The sequence below is a fragment of the Halichoerus grypus genome, chromosome 10 (assembly GCF_964656455.1).
Source record: "Halichoerus grypus chromosome 10, mHalGry1.hap1.1, whole genome shotgun sequence".
Classification (NCBI taxonomy): domain Eukaryota; kingdom Metazoa; phylum Chordata; class Mammalia; order Carnivora; family Phocidae; genus Halichoerus; species Halichoerus grypus.
Genome location: NC_135721.1, coordinates 90,126,022 through 90,150,467, shown reverse-complemented (window position 1 = coordinate 90,150,467; position 24,446 = coordinate 90,126,022). Strand labels below are relative to the sequence as shown.

The 24,446-nt window shown below is 47.0% G+C and overlaps 1 long non-coding RNA gene across 5 annotated transcripts; it reads right to left on the bottom strand.

Moving 5' to 3' along the window:
• Positions 1 to 726: 726 nt before the first annotated feature.
• LOC118546927 (uncharacterized) lies at positions 727 to 24,446 on the bottom strand. 5 transcript variants are annotated; one of them, XR_013441916.1, is made up of 5 exons: positions 24,388 to 24,446; positions 15,059 to 15,201; positions 6,822 to 7,037; positions 6,163 to 6,351; positions 727 to 5,184 (listed from the first exon to the last, which is right to left on the bottom strand). It is a non-coding gene; the product is annotated as an uncharacterized LOC118546927 (long non-coding RNA). The 5 variants fall into 5 exon arrangements; XR_013441914.1 differs by lacking the exon at positions 6,822 to 7,037 and having other exon boundaries at positions 12,293 to 15,201; XR_013441918.1 differs by lacking the exon at positions 6,822 to 7,037 and having other exon boundaries at positions 727 to 5,082; positions 12,293 to 15,201.

Sequence of the window (24,446 nt, the reverse complement as noted above, 5' to 3'; positions counted from 1 at the left end):
TCCCACAAATGATATTTTTACTCATGTGTCCCTGGTGTGTGCACTGAAGGAACCAACAACATCCCCATTCATGGTACACTGTGATACAGTGAGCTCGTGATGCAGGCAGGGGAAGTGCTGCAGACCCATTGCCACCCCACTTGAATGGCCAATCCAGCAGAGCCCCCTGCAAACACAGATGACAGAAGTCCTAGGCTTTGGGAAATCCAGATCATTTAATGCTGCTACACCCCACCAGGGGTCCAGATGGAAAAAGCCTGAGAGGCATTCAGTAGGAAAGAAGCCCCTGGGAAGTTTGTCATGGTGTAATTGGGAGGAAATCCCAGTTTTAAAAAAAGGAAAGGAAAGAGGATGTCAGTAACCAATATCAAGGAGGTGTTGTGAACTTCATTTTCATAGAAAGTTTGAAAGTTAAGCCCATCTCTGACCAGCAGGGTGGCAAAGGAAACCAAGCCCTCAGTAGAAGGTCAGTGTTTGGTCACAGCACACAAGAGGCAGGAGGATCCTATGAAAAGCTGGTGATGTAACAAAGCACGTTCACAATGTCACAGGGGCTCCCTGGGACTTGGAGATGTTTTAGGCTAGAATGCGGAAAGGTTTTATTTCATCTTAAAAAAAAAATATATATATATATATATATATACACACACATACACAACACACATATATATATACACACACACGTATATACATATGTATGCACACACATATATACACACACATATATACAAATATATATATACATACTTTATTTTTTCAGAGCAGTTTTAGGTTCACAGCAAAATTGAGCAGAAGGTACAGACATTTCCCATCTCTCCCTGTCCCCACAAATATATAGCCTCCCCATCATCATCATTACGCATCAGAATGGTATTATTTGCTACAACTGATGAACTTACATTGAAACATCATTATCATCCAAAGTCCATAGTTTACATTAGGGTTCACTCTTGGTGTTATACATTCTATGGGTTTGGACAAACGTATAATGATATGTATCAATCATTATAGTATCATACAGAGTAGTTTCACTGCCCTATAAATCCCCTGTGTTCTGCCTATTCATTCCCATGCTTCTCCCTAACCCCTGGCAGTTTTACCGTCTCTACAGTTTCTCCCTTTCTGAAATGTCATATAGTTGGAATCATCAAGTATGTCACATTTTCAGACTGGCTTTTTTCACTTAGTAATATACATTTAAGTTTCCTCCATGTCTTTTCGTGGCTTAATAGATCATATATTTTTAGCATCTAATAGTATTCCATTGTCTGGATGACCACAGCTTATTTATCCTTTCACCTTCTGAAGGACATCTTGGTTCTTCCAAGTTTTGGCAATTATGAAGAAAGCTGCTATAAACATCTGTGTGCAGGTTTTTCTGTAGACATGTTTTCAGCTCCTTTTGGGTAAATAACAAGTAGTGTGATTACTGGATCTTATGAATAAAAGTATATTATTTTTGTAAGAAACTGCTAAACTGTCTTCCAAAGTAGCTGTTACCATTTTGTATTCCCTCCAGCAGTGAATGAGGGTTCCTCTTGCTCCACATAATCACCAGAATCTGGTGGTGTCAGTTTTCTGGGTTTGGGCCATTCAAATGTGTGTGTCATGGTACCATTATTTTAACTTGCATTCCCCTGCTGACATATGATGTGGAGCATCTTCTCATATGCTATTTGCTATCTGTCTACCTTCTTTGGTGAGGTGTCTGTTAAGGTCTGGCTCATTTTCTAATCAGGTTTTTTTGTTTTCCTGCTGTTGAGTTTTAAGAGGTCTTTATATATTTTGGACAACAGATCTTTATCAGATGTGCCTTTTGTAAATATTTTTCCCAGTACATGGCTCATCTTCTCATTCTCTTGACAGCATCTCTCACAGAACAGAAATGTTTAATTTTATCATTAATTTAATTTTATCAAGTCTCTTCTATTGATCATGTCTTTTGGTGTTGTATCTTAAATGTCATCACCAAATCCAAAGTCATCTAGATTTTCTCCTGTGTTATTTTCAAGGAGTCTTATAATTTCACACTTTATGTTCAGGTCTGTGATCCTTTGAGTTAATTTTCAGAAGGGTGTAAGCTGTGTTTAAATTCTCTTTTTTGTTGTTTTTTGTTTGTTTGCTTGTGAATGTCCAGTTGTTCTAGCACCATTTGTCAAATACACTATCTTTGTTCCATTGTATTTAACTACTTCGTGAAAGATCAGTTGACTGTGTATGTGGGTCTGTTTCTGGGTGCTCTATTCTGTCGTTTGTTTGTTTTTTTTTTTAAGCTCTATTCTATTCCATTGATCTCTTTGTCTATTTTTCACCAATACCACACGTCTTGATTACTGTAGCTTCTTGAAGGTAAGTAGTGTCTGTCCTCTAGGTTTGTTCTTCCCACGGAAGCTATTAAACTGTCATCTGAGGAAGGGACCAAAGCTGGCAGAATTGTGAGACAGTGATGTGAAGTGGCCCCAAGATTCCAGCTGCACCCCAAGTAAGGAAAGCCAAGCAGTGTGTTTGCTCAGGGCTTTCTGATATTCAAACCCTCCTGCTCATATGTGTAACTCACACACCAGCCTGCAAAGTGCGGAGGACAGACTGTGTCATCTTCATTTTATGACAAAGGAATGGAGACTAGCACAGGGAAATGTGGGCCCAGAGTCACAGCAAGTGACAGCAAGTCAATCACAAAGTCATAAATGGAAGTCTGGAGCAAGTACTATGACTCTTCTGCCTCTGGGAATCAGGACCCCTCATCCCTGCCCTGTTCCCAAAAGTCCCTGGGAGCAAATCTCATTGGTCATGCTAGAATTCTCCACCTCCCTGCTCCTCCATGATGGGCATCTATAACCTTCCATGTAAATGACCCTCTGCTGGTGCTGCAGAGCCAGGATCAACACAATGAGTGTTTAGCCCACGGTGTCACCCTCAAGGATACCATGCAAGAACACAGCCTCACTTCTGTGATATACCTGCCCAAGATGCACAACCTGGTCCTAGTAGGAAGCAACAACAGGCAAAGATTCCTAATCTGTAATCTTCAGAAATGTCAAGGTCATGAGAGTCAGCAAAGACTGAAGAACTACTCCAGATTGAAGGACACATGACAACAGAATGCAACATGTTGATTCTGAACCGGTTCCTTTTGCTCTAAAGGACATTACTGGGACAAGTGGAAAAATTTTAATGGGGCCTGAGAACTAGAAGTTATTAATGTGTCCATGATAATTCCCTGATTTTGATGATAGTTGTTTTGTGGTTACAGACGAGAATGTCCTTATTTGTAGGAATTACACAATTACACACTAAGCTATTTGGGAATGGTGGATCATCATACAGGCAATTTAATCTTAAAGGGTTTGGGAGGGAAGGTCTTTCTTTGTACTATTCTTGCAATTTTTGTTTAACTTTGCGATTGTTTCAAAACTAAAGTGTTTTGTTGTTGATGATGTAAGTATAGTCAAAGAGAGAAACCCCGATTTCCCCAGTGGGAATGTGAGTCGTGCCCCTGTCTATCCCAGGACACTGAGGCATTACCGATGGAAGTGGCAAAGAACCAGGCACAAATTCAAGGGTTGCTTTATGCATCCATCAGCACACTGACCATGTTCACCCAACCTTCACCCGCCTAAACAGAGGAGGGAATGGACGGGAACTATAGGCCATGAGAGATCTGTCCTGACTTTGGGAACCTGCCTCCTTGCTGCACCTCTGGGCTGGGAAGCTTTGCAGTAGCTGAATCTAGGTGGGCTCCCAGGTGTGAAGAAACACTTTCCCACAACCAGGATGGGGGCGGGGGGTGGAGGCACCTCTCCCTGCAATTCCAGCGAGGTTCCAGGAACTTCCTATTGGCCCACGGCTGAACCAATCCCTGTGGCTGGGCGTGGGGCAGGAGAGGGGTAGAGACATCTGATTGGGCAGGCTGGGTCACGTACAGTGGGATCAACCTATCCCAGCCCAGGTGGGCCAAGCCCTGGACCCGACGGGAACTTGCTGGGAGAGCAAAAGGGACAGGTGTGCGGGAGTTGGGGGTCTTCAAGCCAGCCTGGCCCCAGGCCATTTCTGTCCCGGACAACCCAGAGCACAAGCGGGGGAGATGAGTGGGCCCTCTGCCTTTTGCCACCTTCTGCCCCCCACCCACCCCCCCGCCCTTACTCACAGTGGCCTTTGCTTGGGGCAGAGATCAAGACTGGGGGGCCGGCAAGGCCCAAGGACAAGTACAGTTATAGTTTATAAACAAATAATAATTCTCTGTGTTTGTTTGGTAGACTTAGGTTTTTGTGCTTTGGTTTTGCATTAAGTGGGACATGCCTATAACCCAGTGTGCCCAAACCACATGGTTGTAAAACAGGATTTGCATTTTTTTCTTTGAGTCATCAGCCCGTTTAGATGGATGTGGCATAGAAATGTGCCAACCCATGGACAATCAGAAACATCTCTAAAATGTTTAACCAGAGGTCTGTGTAATGTGTGACCCGTCTATATCAGAACTATCTGGTTGCTTACTAAAAATGCAAATTCTGGACTAGTTGATTGACTCAAAATCTCTAGAGCAGAATCCATGAATCTGTTTTTAATAACCTCTCCTCCTGGTGGCAAGGGACTAGGGGGACAGGAGTGACAGACCATCTATGGGAAATTATGATGAGGGCAGATATAGAGAAGCTGTGTCTGTGTGTGTGAGAAAGAGAGACAGAGACAGGGAGAGATAGATGGGTCCTGGAAGATCTGACTACAAAGAAGCAAGTGAGGTGGTGGCATTCTGGTGTCACATACTATGCTTTATCTTTGATCTAATGACAAATCAGAAATGCAAACTCTCTGTTCTTCTTTTTAAAATATGTTCTCTGCTTCTCCCAGCCAGAGGAGGATCTGGCAATACAGGGGCTAGCCAAGCTGTCTAGAGAAGGCTGCCCACTATCATCCTGCCAGACAGCCAGCACCAGCTGGACCTTGCAGATTGACCCACGTCCCGATGTCCGTCACCACCGCCATGGAAAATGTGATCACAGCACGAGGATCCCTTCATTGGACAAGTATATGAATTCTTCTTCCAGAGCAATTCTTTTCAAAAAGCTCTCATCCATTTTAACACTAAGATAAACACAAAGAACTTCCAGTAAGATTGGTTCTCTCACCAACTTGACATATCATTTGTTTTTAATATTCCTTGTGCAAAACAGAGCAATGTTTGATCTGAAAAGACAAAATCAAACCAATGAAGATCTTTTAATCTCTCTCTCTTCACTCTCTGCTGTTTGTACTGGGACTGAGGGCACACACTGGGCTGTCAAAGCTGCTCCAGCTTTGTCGGAAAAGCTTGCCAGGATGGCAGGAGGAGCCCAGGTCTGTCCTTGCTTTCTTTGAAGCCTGCGAGTCTCCCTTGGTTTAACAGAACCACTGTGGTTGCCAACCTGTAGGTTGTAAATTATTGCAGGGAGATTGTGGGTCGATAAGTGTCCCAGGAATAACCCAGAGCAATGCCTCACACACACAAATAGTGCTATTTTTCAAGAGGATGTCAATAGTGCAGTGACTCATTAATGCAAACTCATTCTAAAACATACCCGAATCCAGGGTAGCTTTTGATCACTATTTTCTGGAACCTCGAAACACTATCATGTTATATCTGTGATATTTTCTTGATGTTTAAAAAGGAATCCTCAGGAGGCAAAAAATGATAGGGACCGAGAACAGATCCGTGGTTTCCAGGTGAGGACTGGGGAGGGATTAACAGCACAAAGGAATTTGGTGGAAAGGGGACTGATCTGTAGCTCAGTTGTGGTGATGGTTTCATGACTCTATGTATCAGTCTTAGAACCATATGCCAGAAAGGGTTTTATTTTTATCATATTTAAAATAATATTTTATTGAATTAACACATTTTGATAAATAGAACAAATAAAATTTTAAAAAAGAAAACCTCAAACAACAAAATGCTGGTATAGTGAGAGAAAGATGATTTAGACAGGGCCGCCTGGGTGGCTCAGAGGGAACCTGGGCCCTGCAGTGTCCCCTGAGACCAACCACTGTCTGGCTGGACTTGACCTCTCAGGCCAAGTTGTGCCTGTCCAAGACCCAGATCCCTGCCCCATCTCTGGCCACAGTTACTTCAACTCTTGCCCACCAAGTGACACTCTTCAAACTTATCACTAAGAGAAGAATCCAGATTACCTTGCAGCAGGCCCACCATGTGTGGTGGCTGAACGACTGTGATGTTATCTTCTGGGTTCTCTCCCTTCTCCTTCCTCTCCTAAGGCAGGTAGTGCTTGTGGTACCTTAGAGGGGGCTTGTGGCAGGGCAGAAAGTAGATGTGGTTGTGGACACCTCCTGGCTTTCATTTTCCAGTATTCCAAGTCCGGTCTAGAGGGAAGAGGTAGGGGGCTCAGGAGGTGCAGGAGGCAGGGGCTTCCTTCAGATAAAACAGACCATCCCCTGGCCCTAAAGGAGAGGAGAGGCTGGGACCCAAAGGCAGAGCCACCTCAGCTCCCCTGCCCGGGGAGAAGGTAGCCCACACTGGGAGGGGAGATTCTGTGGAGCTCCCGGCCTCCTCAGAGCACAGTACAGAGGAACTAGGAGGCTGCAGGACCCAGTGTGGACCACCTGTGGTCAGAGGTCTCCTCTGTGCCTTGGCCGTGCCCAAGTCCTTGAGATGACCCTGAAGAGGCCGTGAGGAGGGGACAGGAATCAGAGCCCCTCTTACATCAAAAACTAATGATGTAATGTATGGTGACTAACATAACATAATAAAAAAAAACAAACAAACAAACAAAAAGAACCCCTCTTACAAACCAGAATCCAGGGAGGTGGGTGTGAAACTTTAGTTCACTTACAAAAAATAATTGCAGTATTTCTCATGGACTCTTGCTGTGACCTAAGGTTCTTACTTCTCCATCCTCTGCCTTTGTGTCTGTCCATCCTGTGCATTGAGAGGTGGCGTGTTCACGTTGCCAGCACCCTCATGCCCTGACAGCCACACGCCGGCTCTGCTCAGTGAAGGGCCGTCCTCCCAACAGGTTGTATCCTCACAGGAGCCTGCGATTCCTTCCCTCATCAGAGGTCACACGGCAAGGTTAAGGGGCAACTTCCACTTCTCTGTCCACCTCTGCTCTCAGGATGAAGTGCCCCAGGCCAACGTCTTTGTCTCACCAGACCCCAAAGAAGCACTTGTGCTCATCACAGACCGTCCCTGGGACAAGGGCAGCTAGCTTCTCCACTGTCCTGAAGTCCCACAGACCCCAAAGAACTTGTCCCCAGATGGGCTGCTCAGGATCCACCCACATCATGCGTTTCCACAGCGGAAGGCCACATGTTTAGTGGGAAATTCTTCAGTGCCTCTCAGGAAAAACAATCTCCCCTCTCCGATCTAAGGTGATTCTCAAAGTGGTTGTCATTGGTGCTGTCTTTCCCGGGCAGGAGGCGAGGACGAAAGCCTGAGACTGACTGAAAGTTCATCAGGATCATGCGGCGCACTCCCCCAGCCCCATGTGTGGCCTCAGAGGGACCCAGACTCGGACGCATGAGGTGGCCTCTGCCAGCACCCTCACCCAGGACTGGGGACACTACGCGGGCCCCCTGGGGACAGAGCAGAATGGAGGAACTGCACAGCCAGCCCCAAGAGCAAAGCAGGACAGCACACTCCACAGCATCCCCCCAGGAGGACGTGTCACCCCCGGGCCCCATCCCTCTTCACGTCCTCCTCTGGCAGGGGTGTGCGGGGTGCTGGGGCAGATGGCACTGACGTGAGGAGGAAGCCGTGAGGAATCCATCGGAACTGAGCCAAAGGGTGGGGGGCTCTCCCTGAGGGTAGGACAAGAAAAGGACAGACCAGAGACCCTGTGCACATCCTGCAGCCAAGCTGAGGGCAGCAGAGCACAGGAGGAGGTCCTGGGCCGTGGGTTGGCTCGTCCACTGTCCCCGCATCTCAGGGACTTGGGTCCCAGGGACCACACGGGCCTGGTGGCTTTCAGAGCTCTTCCACTTGTTCCCCATCTACCCTCTGTGAGCCTGGAATGAAGTGAGCACACCCGGCCCGGGTTCAAGCAGGTCCTGCCTGACTCCACCTCATCTCACCACGTGCCCACAAGGCCTTCCCTCCCAGGCAGCCAGGTGCTGGCAGATGAAGTGGTTCTAACTTGACCTAAGTCCCAAACTTGAACCTGGGGACAATTAATAAAAATGACTGGTAAAGTGACACCATAATGTCTCAGTGTTAAATACATCCAAACTGCCAAATCTATCCATGATTACATTTCAACACAGTCATCCAACCTCAGCCGTTCTTTTCCCTGTGGACATCTTTCTCCAATAAATAATCCAACTTATTGATCATTTACTCATCCAGAACAGCATGCAGCCCCTGAGAAGCAGGCTCTGTGACAGAGGCATGCTGTCTGATTGCTCCCCACCGCCTTCCCAGAGCCCACCAAGCACCTGCCTCCACTGACAAACCAGAGAACCCGAGGGTCCCCAAGCCTAGCTCCAGTCAGCACCCCTGCAGATCTGTAACCCCAGTGCCCAGGCTATACCCCAGGCCAGTTAAGTCCCCCACTGGGAGGGAGCACCTGGTCCCAGTGCTCCCTGCAGGTCCCAGTGATTCCAGTGAGTGGCCAAGCCTGAGAACCTCCATTCAGGCATTCAAGGTGTGCACATGGTCAGACTTTATCCTGTGTACCCCACATTCTCCAATTAAGAATTAGGGCAGCCCCTGGGTGCATGGTAAGATCATTAAAGTCATAATAACCCTCACCACATAGCCCAGATGTCACGGAGGCAAACAGAGAAATGGGCAGGAGTTCATCTCTGCAGAAAGTGAGAGACAGAGAGACCCGAGGAAGACAGGATCACGGAAATGAGAATCACACAGGCAACCCCACCCATCCAGCAGACATCTGGAAGTTCCAAAGCCAGGCTCTAGAGTATACACCAAACAAGAAAACTAAGAACTTTCATACTGAGTGGTGCATAGCAAACCTAAATTTTTATGTTTAAAATAAAACAAAGCCAATAATTTCCAGGTTCCAGTAATTAATCCAGAACCCTATAAACTACTCAGATGGATGCTCTCAACTCAAGTTACAAGAAGGAAAACTAACAAACGTTCAAAACCATGTTTGCACAAAATAAAGAGGAGTCTGTCTTCTCTCTTTTGTTCTGAGAATTGCACTGGGTGGAGCAGCAAGAAGTCGTCTCTACTGGGGTCAGCATGGACCATCCCACCTTGTGACTGAGGGCTGAGGGCGAGGGTGAGGGTGACCCAGCAGTGGTCTGAGAAGTTAGTGGACTCCAAGTAACTCTGCCAGGAGTCATGGGTTCCAGCAGGGAGGACAGTGGACTCAGGGCAAAGCCAGAGCTGGGGACAGCTACAAAGTGAGTGTCCATATTAAGACCCGCCCAACAGAAGACATGAACAGACATTTTTCCAAAGAAGACATCCAAATGGCCAATAGACACATGAAAAAGTGCTCAACATCACTCGGCATCAGGGAAATCCAAATCAAAACCTCAATGAGATACCACCTCACACCAGTCAGAATGGCTAAAATTAACAAGGCAGGAAACAACAGATGTTGGCAGGGATGCAGAGAAAGGGGAACCCTCCTACACTGTTGGTGGGAATGCAAGCTGGTGCAGCCACTCTGGAAAACAGTATGGCGGTTCCCCAAAAAGTTGAAAATAGAGCTACCATACGACCCAGCAATTGCACTACTGGGTATTTACCCCAAAGATACAAATGTAGGGATCCGAAAGGATACGTGCACCCGGATGTTTATAGCGGCAATGTCCACAATAGCCAAACTGTGGAAAGAGCCAAGATGTCCATTGACAGATGAATGGATAAAGAAGATGTGGTGTATATATATACAATGGAATATTATGCAGCCATCAAAAGGAATGAAATCTTGCCATTTGCAACAACATGGATGGAACTGGAATGTATGATGCTGAGCAAAATAAGTTAATCAGAGAAAGACATGTGTCATATGATCTCACTGATATGAGGAATTCTTAATCTCAGGAAACACACTGAGGGTTGCTGGAGTGGTGGGGAGTGGGAAGGATGGGGTGGCTGGGTGATAGACACTGGGGAGGGTATGTGCTATGGTGAGCGCTGTGAACTGTGTAAGACTGATGAATCACAGGCCTGTACCTCGAAACAAGTAATACATTATACGTTAAAAAAAGAGAGAAGATAGTAGGAAGGGAAAAATGAAGGGGGCAAAATCAGAGGGGGAGACAAACCATGAGAGACTATGGACTCTGAGAAACAAACTGAGGGTTCTAGAGGGGAGGGAGGTGGGAGGATGGGTTAGCCTGGTGATGGGTATTAAAGAGGGCATGTTCTGCATGGAGCACTGGGTGTTATACGCAAACAATGAATCATGGAACACTACATCAAAAACTAATGATGTAATGTATGGTGATTAACATAACCTAATTAAAAATTTAAAAAAAGACCCGCCCAAAAAATATTTCCATTCAAAATTAAGTTGCCATTGGGAAGATATAGTTTTATTTTTATTATGAATGGATTTTACCTAAATATAGTAAGACTGAATGGATGTCATTGAGATTTTTTTTAAGTGCTTAAAAGGGAAGTAAATCCCAGTCCGGTATAAGACGCAGCTTTCCTCTCCAACAGGTTTCTGAAATCAGCATGAAGTCAGTCTCTTTTCCCCTTCCCTCCCCCTTCCACGGCCCAGTTCTAGGCACTGAGGACACAGCAGGAAACATGACAGACTGAAATCTGGCACTCATGGAGCTCACATCCTGGTCTAAGAGAAGCAAGTAGCTATGAACAAAATGAAACAGGATGCCATGGGGACAAGGATGGCTCCCATGGGGGATGGTCAGAGATGGCACTCTGAGATGGTGGGGTAAGCTGAGAAGACAGACCCAGCCGAAGACCCCAGAGGGAACATGAGTCATGGGGGGCTGTGTCCCTGCAAACATCAAGGCCATGGAAGGAGCAAAGACTGAGTTTGTGCCAATTGTGTTCTGCTCACCAAGTACTACAGAAAATGCGAGGCAGAAGTGACTAAGACGCAGAGCTGTCCTGGCAGAACCTGTACCACATTGCAGGAGAAAACAGTCGTGGCCATTCATCGAGGAAGCACCTTGCACGAGGCTATGTTCTAAGTGCTTTGCATGAATTTACTCTCTGGTCCTCAGGGATAGGAGCTACCTTTCTCTCTCTCTTTTTTTTGAAGATTTTATTTATATATTTATTTTGTGAGAGAGAAAGAGAAAGAGAGAGAGAGTGCGAACGGGGTGGGGGCAGAGGGAGAAGCAGACTCCCCGCTGAGCAGGGAGCCCGATGCAGGACTCGATCCCAGGACCCAGGGATCATGACCTGAGCCGAAGGCAGATGCTTAACCGACTGAGCCACCCAGGCGCCCAGGGGCTAATATTCTTATTGCATAAGGGAGAATATTTTGATCCAGCTCCTAAGTCCACAGTCCTAACCAGGACACTCCAGGACAAGTACACAGAAGAGTACTAGAGGGCGAAATGTGGTCGTGGCCTTGAGGAACAGAGAAGAGGTAGGTAGGACATCAAAGGATTCGGTGTGGCAGGTGATACCACCTGCTCGCCGCTGTCTGGGACACTCCTGCCTGGAGCCCAAAGCGGGCCACTCAGTGGGGAAGACACCGCCCTGCACTGAGGCAGCCATGCTGTGAGGAAGCCCGGCTATGCAGAGGCCACGTGTGGCAATGCAGGTGCAGACAACAAACACATGAGTGAAGAAACCCTCCAGTGACTCCCCAGTCTTCCAGCAGAAGCTTTGCACTTTGTGCCTTTTCCAGATTCTTGGCCCACTCAATGACAAATAACAACAGTAAATAGGCACTGCTATGTGGGGGTGGTCAGTTCTGCAACAGTAATTGAAAACTAAGGGTGTGCCAAACATTTACTCTAAAAAGTAAAAATATTAATGCCTCTGAAGCGCTACAATAATTTCAAAGAGTGGGACGATAGAAACTGCCCCAGTTTCCCCTGAAGATCTGGCTCAAGGGCATGACTTTCTCGAAAGCCACCAAAGAGCCAGAACTACAAAGCTGCCCCCTCTCCCATTCCTTCTCACCCCAGTGCCCTCTGCTATGCCACATTGCCTGCAAATAAAAGCCCTATAAACATGAAACAAACGTACTGTGAACGCTGATGGAACGTGGAGAATGCACCATGGAAAGGTATGTATGGACCATAAAATCTCAGCTCACCTGAGTGACACATTTAGCTGATCTCATATAATATGCTAACTATGACAAATGTAAAGCATTTAATTAACCACAGTTTCACTTACCTTCACATTTCAAAGGCTTTGCAGGACATGCACTAGGTTACTTGCATCTCTTTAAAAAGTTGTTGGAAAAAGTGTGAGCTGATGCCTTCTTTATCTGTTAGGGACTTCCCTGTAATAAAAAGAAGCTCACAGAGAGTGGGGTCTCCTAGTTATACTTTTGATGTGAATCTCTTTGCCTTTCTCTTCCTTCCCCTTTTTCTAGTATTTTCAGAGAAGTCTTGAAACAAATAAGGAAATAAGCAAACACACATATATACACATGCATGTATATATATGTGTGTGTGCGTGTGTATTGATACAAAGAGAGGTTTGCAAAGGTCAGGATTGCTCCCCGTCATGAGACTGTCCTGATTCCTGGGCCTCTTGGAGCTCAGTTAATGAAACCAACCAATGAGCAGGGAAAGGGGCTGAGAATTAACAATGGTCTATGTGTCTGGATAAGCCAGCAGAGGGATGGCGGCAAAAACCTTGGGGTTGCCAAAATAGCAAGAGTCTCTGCTTCATGTCTCTGGAACTGCAGATGCTCTGAGGGATCAGGGCTCTGGACTACACCATCCCTCAGAGAGCTGGGAGATCCCATCCTAAGTACAGTTTACGCACCCAAGTTCAATGATTTGCGTTGGTCAAAATTTTTAAAAAGAAGGACCCAGAAAAAATACCATGTCATGAGGGCAGTCAGTGTCATCAAAATCTCTACCCGGCAAACTCATACCCCCAGGAAAGCCTGAGACACAAATTCTGTGGTTCCCTGGATCAGACACAGCAGTTCTGTGCTTTCAGTAGCGAGGTTGTTTTGCTGAGCTCTAATTGCCAAGCTGTAATTCCAGTGTTCGCAAATATGTGAATTGGGGGCAACCGGACACAGAACCGGCCAGGGATGCCCTCCGCTGCTCAGGCTGTGTGGTGCGCTCCCCAGTGTGGAGCTTGGTACAGAGAGTCAAGCATGGGAGCCCTTGAGCAGAAGGGACTTTGTGAGAGGTGTGGAGCATTTGTCCCACACGTGGGCTCCGTGCCAACCTCCAGCTCTCAGTCTTCCTCAGACCCCACACTTCCAGCAATGCAGCTCAAAAACCTCTCAGCCTAAATCCATCTTAGTGAGAGCAAATGCACCCCCAAATGGCTGGACTTACACTTCACGATATGACAGGAGGCCGTGGGGTTTGTTCCCGTGTTTTCTGGCATATCCCTCTCTTTCAGAAATCATGATTACTAAAGAGTTCTCAGCAAAGGGGCCTGACATCTTTAATTCAATCTCCAAGACATTAGATTTAATAAGACAGAGAACAGGGGATGGGTCTGGAGGAAATGAAGAGTAGTAGAATTCAGAAAATATCAGAGAATCCATACCCACATGGGAGGCTTCTTGGCCAAGACAAAACATCGGAAGACTTTCAGGCAGTGTTGGGTGGGCATTGCGGTATTAGGCCCTTAAAGAACACCTTTTCAGTAATCCATTGCATTTAACAAAATACAGTCTTCTCTGAAACAAAACAAATCTCTGGGCAACCAATCAATGAATTAAAGTCTTACTAATAGGCACTCACCAAGGGAACATCACTATTTTCAAATAAGACCCAATCGTTAGCTCATACCAAAAATTCTGCAGGGGCTTGCTTAAAGTAAAACTTATACACAGATATTCATAGCAGCATTACTCATCATAGCCCCGAAGTAGACAACCCAAACGTCCATCAACAGATGGATGGATACAGAAATGTGGTATATCCATAGGATGGAATATTATTCTACTATAAAAAAGAGTGAAGTGTTGATACCTGCTACAGCATGCATGAATCTTGAAAACATGCTAAGTGAAATAAGCCAGTCACAAAAGGCAAGGAAAAGGTTAAGGTCTAGGCAGGGAGAGGTAAGGGGCCCCCAGCTGGGCTCTGAGACTATTCCTGGCAGGCAGAAGCTAAGACAGAGTGAACAAGAGATAAGGAAACAGACCACCTGGCCTCGGATGGATGGTCCAGAGTACTTTTTTCTGGTGGCTACAGTGTATCACAGAAAATGACCAAACCTCAAAGAACTGAGTCATTAAGGGGTTATCAGAAGTCCACACTCAAACCAAGATGGCACAAGAAACTCAAGGCCACAAGCTTCCCAATCAGTTCTGAATAAAAGACTGCCACTAGAAGCTCTCAGTGGCAACCCATTCGGGACCCCTCTCATTCTAGAGAGCTGCTTCTTTCCTTTCTGCTTTCACCTCCACTTAATAAACTTTCACTTTATTTCACCCTTTTGTGTCCGGGAGATTCATTCTTCAACTCCGTGAGACAAGAACCCTGCGATCCTATAACAGTATGATTCCATGTATATGAAATGTTCAGAAGCAGCAGATCCATATCCATCCAGAGAGTGATGCTTAATGGATACGGAGTTTGTTTTCTGGTGAAAATGCTCCAAATTTAGATAGTGGTGATGTTTGCAGAATATTGTAAATTTACTAAAAGCCACGAGATGGTACACTTGAAAACAGTTAATGTGGTGAATTTTGTGTTGTATGAATTTTGCCTTAATTTTTTAAAAACTCTATTTGGTTAATTTTTTTAAAAGTTCTGCAGGGCCAGCATCTGGCCAGGGCTCCTTCGTCCAAACAAGACCGGTGAGGTTAGGGAAGTGAACTCACTGCCTCTGCACAGGTGAGAGGGAAAAGGTGTCGAATTGACTCTGGAAGCCAGTGGGATCCAGTGGGAATTCATATATAAATCTTTAGCTTGCTTTTTAAATATGTCACAGTAAGGATCTTAAATCCAAGGATACAGGAGAATCCTTCCAGGGTCGGAGAGGACACGAGATGGGCTAATGCTTTGCTTGTTCTTCATTTTTAATCAACCTCAATCACTGTTGGCGAGCTCTGGGTGGCAGGACCCAACACTGCCCCATGGCCCTTGTTCTTGAGGCTTCTGTAAGGAAAAAGAGAAAGCAAATTCCATTCAATCGCCATAACATGTCCCTGCAAGAACATAAAAATAAGTGATTGCTTATTTTCAACACCTGAACTATCTCCTGCTGCAGCAACTCAGGAAATCTGATAAGATGATAATGGAAAATGTGTCATGCATGAATATCCATTTTAAAAACACACTTCTCTCACACTTTACGTAAAGGTCGAAATTAATGTTATGTTGAAAACATTTTTCAAAGTACAATTATCTTGATTCATGAAGCGAACCAAATTCCTATTAGGTTTACAGTCTTGGGTTTAAGCTGCACACATTTCACCAGAAGGGCATCACTGATCAAATTGAAAGCTGAATTAAAGCAATGCTATAAGGACCTTATATCCCTCCAGCTGGCTGTCTTTATCCAGGCTCATCTGTCACATCTCATCCGCCTGGGAGAAACCAGAGCACCTTCTCCTGGGGCATCCCACAGTCACATCTCCTTATGCTCTTGACCTCCCAGGCACAGACGTGTGCCTTCCCTGCGGGGTGGCATCTGCATCCAGGGCACCCATGGCATCGCTGGTTCACAGCACGGCCACGGACAGCGCTCCGGGCTGCGAAGACTGTCTCCCAGAGGTGGACAAGAAGCCATCTCGTGGTGCATCGCCCTGCCCAGCAGCAACTCTGGTGGTGGCTGTAAGGTAGACAGCTCCATGTGCAAGGGACCCAGTGTGGTAGATACCTTTGCTGTGTAACAAACGCCGCAGGCTTGGCAGCCTTGCACAGTTCCCATTTATTATCGTACACTTCTGAAGCTCAGAAGTCTTGGAGGGTGTGACTGGGCTCTCACAGACCGAAATCAAGTGTCAGCCATACTGTGCTTTATCTGGAGGGCCTGGGGAAGGCCTGCTTCTAGGGTCAGTCTGGTTGTTGGCAGAATTCAGCTCCTTGCTGTCGTAGGACTGACAACCCCCGTTTCCTGGACAGCCATCAGTTAGAGACTGTGCTGAGCTCCTGGAGGGTGCTCTCAGTCCCTACCCATGACCCTGTATGTGAAGGCTGGGAACGAGAGCCTTCCTAGAGTCAATCCCCCCTCACCTTTACATCTCTCAGACTTCCACCGTCAGCAAGACACTGTTCTCTGCTTAGGCCCACTTGGATCACCTCCTAATTTTAATGTCGAAGGATTAGTAACCCTAATCACATCTGCATATGTATGTCATCTAAAGCACCATCATTCAGGACTAATATCTGCCATAGTCACAGTCTTGGAATTAGGGTGGGAAATTCGGTTTGGGGACAACTTTGAATCTGCATCCCCCAACCCAGGGAATAAGCAACACTTACTGGAAGCTCAAAAGTCAAAAAATGAAGCACATCACTTTTCCAGCATTCCCCAACACACAATTTCTGGACCTTCTGATTGCAGTAATAATAATAATCATGACAGCTAGTCCCTAATGCCAGGCTCTCTGCTCAGCACCTGACAAACTGATCTCACTTGAGACTCACTATCTTTCATGAAGCTGACTCTGTTACTGATCCCATTCTGCAGAGAAGAAAACTGAGGCTCAGAGAGGTTAGGCAACGTGCCCCAGGGAGCAGAGCCAGTACATGCAACCAGCTGGGAAGAGGTGGGGTCAGAACCGGTAGTTCATGCTCCTAACTCAGGAACTGAGCAGGCATGGTTAGTTTCACCTCTCTGTGAGCCCCCCAAGTGCCTGGGTGCCTTTCCCAGGCTCCTGACCCCAAGCTGCGACCCTGCATCACCCCATCTGTGCACAGCCCAGCCCCACCTTAGTACTCTATCGGTGTCCTCCTCCGTGTGGAGGGGGGGTGTCTGCAGCCCACTGGCCTATTAGTAAATATCACAGGGTGGTTTTTGTTTTGTTTTGTTTTTAATGTTTATCATTTGCGGTTGACTTGTTCCACTAAGGATTTGATAGAGCTCACTAGCACACAAAAATGGGAAAAATGTAAATAAATGTTCTCAAACTCTAGATTAGCATAGAAAATCAAGTCTAAGGGAAGGTTAGAAGTCCATGCTCTGCTGTCTAACCCAGTTCCTAAACTTGAACATAAATTTTACTCTCAGCTCCCGGCTGAACAAAGCAAAAAGAGAAACACAATCAGTTACACAGTTAACTCTGTGCAGAAGTAGAGCCGGCTCCTTAGAAAAATCAACTCTTCTCCCAACTCACACAGCCAGAAGCCAGAGAAAAATTTGTCTTGTGAGCCCTGATTGCTGTGATAAAACCCCCTCAGCGCCCCTGCAGCATAGGCAGACTCGGGGTCTCTCCGTTATTTCCTGCCCCGCCCCGCCCTCGGTGTGAGTACAGGGACCCGCAGGAAGTCTAGGAACTGCTCACTCAACCAACACACTCCCAGGAGTGGAGGCTCTGTGTCCCGCAAACACCTTCCAGAGACCCTTTCTCTCACCCACAGTGGATGACTGACAGTCCAGGCTCTCACCTCCAAGGATCTTGTGGACAGGTATTCTCTATTGCCCTCCCCTAAAATTTTTATTTTTTTATTTTTTTAAGATTTATTTATTTATTTGGGGGGGTGCACAGGGAGATGGAGAGAATCTTAAGCAGACTTTCCGTTGAGCGCGATGTAGGGCTCGATCTCACGATCCTGAGATCAGACCTGAGCCAAAACCAAGAGTCAGGCACTTAACCAGCTGTGCCACCCAGGCACCCCTCACCCCTAAACTTTCTAAATGAGCACGGTTCGATAGACAGACTATTATGAAAATTGACAAGACTACCCAAAGCGCTTACCAGGCCAACCAACCTTAACCGAGGTGGGACCTTTACCAGACCCTCAACCCCAGGTTCTTGAACCTCAGTGTCATAGAAATGAACACTGAGCTGGAGAGAAGGAAAGCGGGTGGAGTTTGAGGTAGCTTGCACACAAGGGAGCCAACAAGAAAGGACTGTCTCTCTCAGGGTGTAGTGTGCAGGCTTATAAAGGCACTTCTCCCAAGGAGGAGGGGCTGGGAGTAGGGAAGCATCCTTCAGTCCTACCGTTGTTATCTTGTGGCTGTCACTTGTTAGTGGACACAAGACATCACAGGATGCCTTTCTTCTTTTTAGGGCTCCCGGAAAACAGAAATATTTGTGCAAGGAGGCTTTAAATTGTTACTTTTAATTTTTCCCAGACAACCAATACTCCCTGATGGCTGTTACCTCTCATTTGTTCTTGTTCCCGGAAGGAGACACTTGTCCCTAAGCATACGGAAACTTTTAACCCCTGCCTCAGACCAGTGGCTTTATACAGTTAAGCCCCTCTTGCTTTCCCTAGACTGTCTCAGGACAAGGAAGAACATACAGATGGGACCAGGTTTACACACACGCATACACACACACAGTCATACACACAAAAATATACACATATGTGCACACATTCACAGAGTACACACACAATTTTGATTTCAGCATATGAACGCTCATGTTTATGATTTCTCCACTTCCGAACAGCCAAAAATATTTTAGCCCAGAAATTTTCCAAAGCAAAACAGGTAGTCCTGAATACAGGCATAGAAGAGTCTCAGGAATGAAGCCACATATATCTCTAGTTTTGACCCAAATAGCTGCTTATGAAGCCAGCAGAAGTTGCTGGAAAAATCTGAAGCTCTCAATAAAATTCCAGGGAGCCCCAAAATCCTGAACAGTCCAAGTGAATTTAGGAGGAAAAGTTCATTATGTGGGAAAGACAGGAGCAGTTAGGATGGCCACAGGGCCCTGCTCAAGGCCTCACTCCACATTCCTGCTTCTCCTGCTGCTCCCCAACTCCTTCTGTCTGTGGGGTTAGCCAAAGCTGGTCGAGGGAGTGCCTTTATGGCCTCCCCCAAAGTGCCGTGGGTGACCAGTGACATGTCCATCCACAAAGATGACGTTCCCTGCACCTTGGAAACCAGTGGGCATCGTGCTCCACCTGCCTCGGGACAGTCGCTCAACTTGAATGCTCCCCATTGATTCACCTGAACGTTCCCCATCATTAAAGACTTTAATTTGCTTTCACAGTAAAGGATCCATCCCATTCTATAAACTTATAACACTTTTCGGCTGCATCTTGAAACTGAATGCTTGCTCTTATTTTGTCTCATGCACTGGATGTCACAGGCTAAACACGTAGCCTGGAACAGCCCTGTGTGGTAAAGACAATAATCATCTGTACTTTACCCAGAGGGAAACTGAGCCACAAAGCTGTTACTAGCTTGCCCACCATCACACAGCTAGAAATGCTACAGTGGACTATTTCGAGGAATGGGTAAAATGTACACTATGGAATGGCTTTTGAGAGCCCTCACTTCCAACCCCAGATTCCACAGACATGTTCTAAGAGGATTCACAGTCTTCTGGAACCATCCTTTGAAACCATCCTTGTGTCCAAGAAACCACCTCTTAACCCCACAGCCCATCGGAGTCTTTTCCATATTCGGACATTTTCCTGCCTGCACCCTCTCCTGGGGCCAGCACAGGAAGTCTGTGCTTCTCTCTCAATTACCTGTACACCCCCCACACCTCCCAGCCAGGTGCTAAGCCTTGTGAAGGGGCAAGGTCCCAGTGTAGGGAACTGAGATGGGGTGCAGTAGAGGGGACGGGGTCTGGATATGCTGACAAGCCCCTGTGGAAGGCAGAATTCTGAGGTGGCTTCCAGGGACCCCTCCTTCACGCTTATGATGAGATACCACCCCTGTGATGATGTTAGTTTCAATGACAAAAGGGAGAATATCCACGTGGGCCTGACCCAGTCACATGAACGCTTTCAAAGCAGACAATTTTCTCCAGCTGGTGGAAGAAACAGAAGTCCAAGCATTAAACATCCACATGCCTTTGCAAGCCGTGATGATGGAGCGATGCGGATGGCGTCCAGGAGCTGAGGACACACCCTGCTGACAGCCAGCAAATAAAATGGGGACCTGAGTTGCCAGGAACTGAGTTCTGCCAACCTACTTAAAGGAGCCCAGGAGCAGATTCTTTCTGCAGAACCCCACCCAGCTGACACTCAATTTCAGCCTCATGAGACCTGGGTGGGGGAACCCCACTAAACCCAGATTCTGACCCACAGTGACAGGCTGTTGCTTCAGGTGCTAAGCTTGTGGTCATTTGTTATGCAGCATGGGCAACTGAGGAGTTGCAGCTGGCCCTGGGCAGTGAGGCGCCCCAGAGGTGACAGGACAGAGGCTTAGCCTGAGAGGGGACCTTCTGGGAACGCTGGCTGGCCATGGGCTGCAGCGTGGTTTTGGGGGGGGGCGGTTGGCTAGAGCCTGTGGTTCAGAAAAGAAGCTCTTAAAACAGACCACAGGGTGTCTGATCTCCGACCTCACCCCTGCATGAAGCAGACCTCCCTAAGCCTCAACTCCTGTATTGGGAGCGTATTGGGAGTAAGGAACATGCCCACCCTGTGGGACCCTTGTCAGGATTAAATTAAAGGATTCATGTGCAGCCCTGGACAGAGCCTGACACACGGCACCAACGGTTTGCCGTTGTGACAACGGCAGGACTGAACGGTAGGACTGAAGAGACACCACCATGCCCCCTAAAGTTGTCCACATCCTGACCCCCAGAACCTGTGACTATGTAGCCTTACATGGCAAGAGGACTTCGCAGGCGTTAACCTTAAAAATGAAACGGCCAGTTATTTTACCAGCAAAAAGTGGGTTTACTCAAGAATAGCAGAGAACGGCAATCCAAGACCAGCAAGAAAAACCACGGGCGAGTCCGATAAACAAAAGACAGGAACATTATTTTATGGAGAAGGAGGAGGAAGCTGGGAGGGGTTATTTGAACCAAAGTCCCTGGGAGAAAAGCAGGAGTTCTGGGTGATGAGGGCTTCTCATTGGCTGAGTGGTAGGAGTGGTCGACAACTTGTAGGAGATGCCATGTCCATCTGACCCCGTTGGGGCCTGTCATTGATGAGTCTTTCCTGTTGAGATTCTTCTGTTGGGGCCTATGACTGACAATGTTTCCCGTAAAATTTCCTATAAAATTGACACTTTCTCTTCAGTGGCACAGCTCACCATACCGGGCCCCTTTGTAGCATCCCAAGTCCACTCTAGCGAGGTTTCCCTTCATGGACTTTGACACAGGTGGGGTTAAATTAAGGATTTGAGGATGAGGAGATTGTCCTGGGTTATATGGGTGGGCTCAATGTAACCACAAGGGTCTTTATACTTTAAAGGGAGGTGGGAGGGTCAGAGTGAGAGGAGCTGTGACCATGGAGGCAGAGAAGAGAGCGAGGAAGGTAGCCTCCTTCTGGCTGTGACGGTGGGGAGGGGTCCATGAGCCAAGCAATGCAGGCGGCCTTCAAAAGCTGGGAAAGACAACAAAGCAGATCCTTCTCTATAGCCTCCAGAAGGAGTCAGCCTTGATTTTAGCCCCCTGAGACTGATTGTGAACTTCTGACCTCCAGAATTGTAAGATGATAAATTTGCATTGTTTTAAGCCACTAAACTTGTGGTAATTTGTTGCAGAAGCCACAGGAATCTAATACACTGTTCCCTGAAAATCACACCCTCCTTAAGGCTTTCATGGGTATGAGCATGGGGCAGGGGCTATCACAGGGACAAAGGGACCAGTAGGCATTGGTCCCAATTTATTCGAGGGAAGTCACCTACAGGACCATGTTCCCTGCAGTTCCTGTGATGCAAAAATTTGTGTAAAATATAGAACTATCAGAAGTAATAGGACGCCAGTTGTTGAGAAAATGCACACTGAGCATTGCAGGGAGGAGACTGTGGTGCTTAGCATCTTGGCCCTGAGGCTCAGGACCACCAGACCAGTGTTGGACACAGACGTGGGCATCACAGGTCCAATACCAGACAACCCACAGCCAAGAAGGTAAGGAGAGGGGAGCAGATCCAAGCATCAGGAAAACCTTTCCCTTGCCCCGCCCCCAGGATGAGGGCTTCTCCAGCAGCCTGGCAGGTGGGGACAAGGCCCACAGCATGGTTCCATGCAGGCTTATTTGGCGAGGTGTGTGTATAAGCAGGCGCACACACACACACACACACACAGATGTGTTTCACTGTTAACAAACTGTGCATCCTCCATGAAAAAAAATAATAGGGCTTGACTTGCAGACAGGTCTTTATATTGCCAAGATAAGAGCTGAGAGTGTCCTGTCCTGGCGCCCTGGCTTCCAGGCATAAAGGGTTACCAGTGCCAGAGTTCCTGCCTTCCTGAAGAAAGGAAGAAGATAAAGGCCAGGTTGGCTCAGAGCATCTTACGGAAGTTTATTGACTGTGAAAACCTACGTGAGTAGATGTTATGGTTTATCTAATAGAGCCTCATTTGGCATTTACTATTTATTCCAACGTAGGAAATTCTTTTTTTACCGTCCTCACTTTACAGATGGGGAAACTAAGGCCTAGAGAGATTTAAAAATTTGTCGAGGGTCCCGCTGCATGCAAGGGACAGAGGCAGGATTTGAATGTCAGGCAGTCTGGCTCCAAAGGATGTAGACATTACGTCCACACCACAGCATCGTGACTACTGCAGACTGAATGTTTGTGTCCCTCCAAAGTTCCTATGTTGAAGCCCTAACCCCCAATTTTGGAGTTGGAGCCTTCAGAGGGTGATTAGGGTTAAATGAGGGCATAATGGGAATCGGTGCCCTTGAAAGAAGTGACACGAAAGAGCCCCCCGCCCCTGCCATGCGAGGACACAGAGAGAAGGCAGCTGTCTACAAACCAGCAAGAGGGTCCTCCCCAGGAATCAAATCAGCCAGCATCACGACCTTGGACTTCCCAGCCTCCAGACCACGAGAAATAGACTTCTGTTGGTTAAGGTACCCACTGCAGTGGAAATTTGTTACAGAGGCCCAAGCTAATGCAGATTTCAGGCTAATACAGCAACCTAGTTTATAGAAGATAATGATAAAGGACATTTTCAGCTTTTAATGTTTGTGGGCCCTGCTCCTGGGCTCCCAGGGAAGCTAGACTTTTTTACCAAGGTCAGAATGACTTCACCGAAGTTCAAAGCATGGGCTCTATTTCTGCCCCAAGCACACATTGTACATCTGCTTCATTAGCAAATAACCTGAAAGAAACATTTCAGACTAAAGATAAGAGTAAAAATCTCTCTACATTCCATCCCATACCTCGGAAGCCCGCAACTTTGTACATTCTAAAAGCCTAAGATGAAGTTTATAATTTTCTGAAATGTCCTTCATTATGATGATTTGTAGCTCTTGGTGTAACAAAAAACATATGTAACCCTGTATTAAACATCCTTCCCCGGAGCACTCTCTTCTTTGTGAAGATTATGTATCCTGGGCACCTGTCCTCACTTGGGCTCAAATAAAATTCTCTTCCTTTTTTCCTAAAATTTCTTTAACACATTTTGTGTCAAAAGTAATTTCCATGAAATGGCCCACTGTGACTTACCACCTCTGAACATCCACATCCTACAACAAGCAAGAAGATGCCCCAACCGGCTCATCATCTCCTCGGATCCCCCTGAGGACTCCTACTGTTCTCACAGGCAGCTGGGAGCCGTGACACCTAGCTGCCATGCATTCGCGCCTGGGAAGCCAAAATGCTCCCCAAAACTGAGCCCCAACCGCAGGAATCTTTGATCCTCCCATCCTGCCCAGCGTCCCACAACAGTGCACCCAGGACAACCTGAACAACCTGCAACTGGAGCCGGTAAAATCCTTAGCTTTGCTTAGAAGGAGGAGGACAAGGATGAAGAGGAGAAGGAAACGAGGTGGAGGAGGGGAGGAGGAAGAAAGGCAGCTAGCTGGTGGATGTCTGTCATCCGCACATGTATGACTCCCCAAGTCACTCACCCCCCTCCTTATTTGCATTGCTTCTCTCTGGGTAGATTTTTGCCTTTGAACATGGAATCCAAAGTCCAACATGTCCCTGCTTCCTTGTCTATGAGAAAATGCACACTGAGCATTGCAGGGAGAAGGCCAGCCCTCTAAATGCACCAAAGCAGGACTGTGATTTGGGACTGTCATGTGGGAAGAGGCCCCATGGGGAAGCCATGGTGTTGTCATGGCAACTGGGCACCCTCAGCTGTGTGATCAGTGCCCCAAGGACAGGAGGGGGGGCTGACCCAGGACCTGGGACTCTTGGAGTTTCCCAGGGATGGCTGCCTCCCCTGAGCATGAGGACCCCATAAACACATCCTAAAACCAAGCTTTTTGCAGCTCCAAGAATGTTCTTGACAACAGGAGGTGCTCACTCACCTGACTCCATACTCTTCTTCAGGGTGTGTTGGAAACCCAATTAGTGCTGGTGGCATTAT